At 36.2% G+C, this 4656-nt stretch overlaps 1 pseudogene; it reads left to right on the forward strand.

Annotated features, from left to right (window-relative positions):
* Positions 1 to 287: 287 nt before the first annotated feature.
* On the forward strand, positions 288 to 4656 carry LOC137732945 (flotillin-like protein 4; annotated as a pseudogene).

Consider the following 4656-nt stretch of genomic DNA (forward strand, 5'->3'; position numbering starts at 1 on the left):
ACCTTCACAACATATATAAAGTTGGACAAAAAATGCAAAGAAAGGATTGGATGCAAATGAACATAGTCAATTGTTGTAGGTAAAAGGTAAACCATCTATTACATTGCGTCGAAATAAGTTGATGTGAATGGTTTACAATATATTGAGTAAGGAAGAAGAGTTAGAAAGTGCTACTAAAGTTGCTATGAAAAAATTGAGAGAGATGGAGGAATTGATTGAAAAGGATATGATCAAGTCAAAGGATGAAGTTAATAAAGAAAGCAATGACATACTTTAGAATGATAACAATGACGATGATTATAACGAAAATGGTTGCTCAGTTGATAGAGCCACCTATATTGAATCCTTTGTTGGTAAGGCCGAAAGGAGTAAGCAATGCCAAATTTAAAAGTGCTATAGAGAAACAAAAAAAGAAAGCATCAAAAGATACTGTCTCATCTGGTAAGTGAAATTTTATATTTTTATTGACTATCATATGTAATTCCAATATTCTTTTTTACTTAAAAAGTTTAAATTTGTTTTATAGGGAAAACCAAGAAGCCAAGCAATATAGGCCCTTCACATAGCTCAGCACCATATGAATCAAATTTTCTTAAACAACTCAGTGTACCCACTAGTACAAATGTTACGCAGGTTTACCCAGCTATGATCTTCTTAAAACAAATAGTCATGCATTGTCTCCATCAAACCAAGTAATCTAATCTGTTAGTTTACAGTGATGTATGTTTTAAGAACTTGAATGCTCTTATTTTCTCTAAATTCGACTAATTGCTTATCATCTTATAAATGTTACACAGGTCTTCTCAGTTGTGAGCTTGTTAACAACAAACAGTCATGCATCGCCTCCATATAACCAAGTAATCTAGCCTAGTTTTTCATTTACAAGTATATATGCTACAAGATAGTTAATTTATGGTGAGTCAGGTATTGATCGATTTACTTTAAGAATGAAGAATTTATAAATACACATAGTAATTCTTGTTTGTTTTATACATTTGTTATACACATGTGGCATAATTCATCCTCACGTTCTATTGCACATGAACCCCTTGGACTAAATCCTCAACTCAGCCAGGTTTGATTTGTTTATCACACAAGGCATATTTGTTTTTTTAGCATGTAGTTAATGTGAAGCTATATGTAATGCAGGATTCACATCCATATGTTTATGGGCAACAACATAATCCAGAGGAGTAATTTCTACAATACAATGAGAGTAAATCACTTTTCAATGCTTTTAAGTTACCCTAAGATTTTTCTTGTTTTTCACCACTAAACTTGATTTATAATTTTTGGGTGCAGTTGGAAGATGATATGCTTTGGGTTGGAAACCTTTAAATCTTTTTTTTTTATTAGAAGCCTTTACTTATTTTGATTTTGAACCGGATGTATACTGTGGTGAATATTTGTTCGACAACTTCGTTATTTTGGAGAATAGGAAGCATTGAGATTACAGTCACTGGAAACAATAACTTTGCTCTTAATTATTGTTCCATAACTTTCTCGTTTTAAGATTAAGTGTGCCTATCATCTGAGTAATGTATTGTCATGCTATATATCATAGTGAATAAAGCATATAAGGAGCAAAGGGCCAAGGCATAAGAAATCATGTCAGCCATACGATGAGTTGTATAAGATATCATTTTGTCTTATTACAATTTACAACCACAGGCTCACTTGTACTTTTAATAGTATTAAAATATTTTATGTCACTGCAAAATTGTAGCATTTGATACAAAAAATCCAATTCTATATATCAACCTAAAATGAACTGTAGCTATAGCTGAAAGTAGTAATCTAAAGCAACCCAAAATCCAATTCAAGCTGTCATTCATTCTTGCAATCTGACACCCCCTAAAAACATTAGAGAGAAAAGCTTAATCAAATGAAAAAAAAATTCCCATAGAAGTTCTCTTTCAATCTTGCAATCTCCATCCATGGACATTATACCCAAAGGACAGAGGGCACTTCCTAGAGTCTCATCAAACCTTGATAGACATTATTTTAGTTCCTGGTACATACCAAAATCCCACTCAATCAAATACAATGAATTAGTAAAATAAAGACACTTTAAGATCCAATTTGTTTAACTAAACTCATAAATTGCCAAAGTCTTACGAATCGATAAAAAATAGAAAGGACACAAACCATAAAACAAAGTATCCAAGTCTTTCGTATCGCGTTTGTAATTCTTTCAAGTACCTCTACCTTTTACTTTCTCTCTAAATCTCTTTGTTAAATGGAAAACTGGCATTGCCGTAAAATTTATAATACACAAATTTCAGGTTTAAGAAGAAAAAAAAGAACAGAGACAAAGTTGGTGCCCTAATTAATTGAATAAACAGAGCAATCACTCGACATGTAGCACTTGTAACACTTGTAAAAAGAAAATGCAAGCAGCGCAAGGGTATCCTCCAAATAAGAAAGAAAGAAAAAAAAAAAATCTAAGATGACCCAAAACCCCAGAATTTACACAAGCTGGAATCCAAAAGGGTAAAACAAAATTCAAGCAAGAAATTGCAGTCAGATTCAAGCTTGCTTAAATCAGACCCAAAATTCACGCAAGCTAGAATCCAAAAAGGATAAAACAAAATTCAAGCAAAAAATTACAGTACATGTAGCTTGAGATTTTTTATTTTTGCAGTTTGTGGATTCAATTTCAAGCAAAATTCAAGCAAAAATGGATGAGATTCAAGCAAAAAGGGAGGCGGAGGGAATTTTATGTTTTTGTGGAAAAGAAAGATTGCAATTTGTGGATTTGATTCAAGCAAAAAGGGTGGTGGAAAATAAGGTGGAATACGAGGGGCAGCAATTATTGGTTTTGGCAAAGAACTCTAATGGCGTTAAGGAAGATGAAAATCCAGCTATTATTTTTCATTTAATAATTATTATGCCACGTGTCATTTATTTATTGGTGGGTAATACCAGTTGTCAATGTCATGTGGTGATACTGTATCATCTAATAATTTCTTGTGGGAGAGAGGGAAAGGAAGGAGGGTGGTGAGGGATTGGGACTACAGGTAAGTTTTTATAGTTTTTCTTTTTAATTTTTTGTTATATTAAACTTTTTTGTTATTTTCAATAGAATTCAAGCATTTTTATTAAATACATTTATTAGGTGGTTTTTTGTTAAAAGAAATGTAGCCATGTACAGAGTTGTGGAGACTTCAGATTATCAAGTGATTACCGGAGTTGGAATCAACGACCTAAAATTTGCAAAGAAGGCATGGATTCTCCCCGGCCAATCATGCACCATCTTCAACATGTTCCCCGTCAACTATAGCCAAAGCTCGCCTTCACCCTCCCCACGGTCTTTACCATCGGGCCATGCACTAACGACATGACCAACCTTCATAAGTATGCCAGGCTCCTCTACCACCACGACAAGCTCTCCAACCACGTGAAAGAGCTTGTCTAGGGGATCATCAACGAGGAGACGTGTGTCCTTGCCGCCTCAATGACCACGGAGGAGTTGTATGTGGGGAACAAAAGAGTTTAAGCAAAAGGTGTTTGACAAGGTTCAGTTGGAACTGAATCGATATGGGCTTTTGATTTATAATGCAAACGTCAAACAACTGGAGGACATTCCCAGCCATAAGTATTTTAGTTACTTGGAGCAGAATATATAGATGGAGGCGGCGAATCAGGCTAGGGTTGACCTGGCAGAAGTGAAGAAAAAATGGGAGATATATAAGGTCGAAAGAGAGGCAGGGGTTAACACTGCAGACCGCAGCATAGATTGATGCCAAGGGATGGAGAAGGGAAGATGAAGGAGATTAAGACTAGGACGTAGGTGAAGGTGTTTGAGAATATGAGGGAGGCTGAGATAGCGAAAGCCGATGCTAAGCTAGCGAAGAAAAATATGAGGAGGCGCATGTGGTGGAGGTAGAGGCTGAAAAGGCGGTGGCATCAAGAGAGGCAGAGTTGCAAAAGGAGGTGGAGATGATGAAGGCCTTGACTAGAATGGAGAAGCTTAAGGGTGAGTTATTGATTAAGGTCAGTGTTGAGTATGAACCCAAGGTACATCTTGTGCTTCTTTCTTTTTCCTTCTTAAATATTATATAGAATACATATATCCATGCATTGGTTTTGCACGCATGAATACAGATGAAAAATTATGTAAACTAGTGTTCTACCTATATGAAATAGTTGATGCATCAGGGTCGTATTTTCAGATAACAAGCCGTTGATGGAAACTTTTATGCAAAGTAAAAAATGACCGAGGTAGGACTCTATGCTCGTCAACAAGCTGCTAATACAGAATGTTATGCAAAGAAAAGAGAGGTTAAAGGACTCATGGCCCTCGGACAAGCCCAAGGCGCATATCCACGCTTTCTTTTGGACACGATTGGAGGCAACTATGCAGCTATGAGGGACTTCTTGATGATCCACAATGGCATGTTTCAACAAGCTGCCCAGATCAATGATGACGCCATGTGCGGTCTTCAACCCAAGATTAGCATTTGGACTACTAGTAGCGCAGAAGGCAATGATGGCAGAGTTAATGGGGCTTTTAAAAAGGTTGCAGGTGTTTACAAGACGTTCCCACCGTTGTTCATGACAGTTAATGAGCAGAATGACATGTTGCCACCGCCTTGGTTGGGGACTTTGTCCAATTCTCCTTTTACCAAATTGACTCTCAACACATCAAACTAG

Source organism: Pyrus communis, chromosome 4 (assembly GCF_963583255.1).
Source record: "Pyrus communis chromosome 4, drPyrComm1.1, whole genome shotgun sequence".
In the NCBI taxonomy this organism is placed as follows: domain Eukaryota; kingdom Viridiplantae; phylum Streptophyta; class Magnoliopsida; order Rosales; family Rosaceae; genus Pyrus; species Pyrus communis.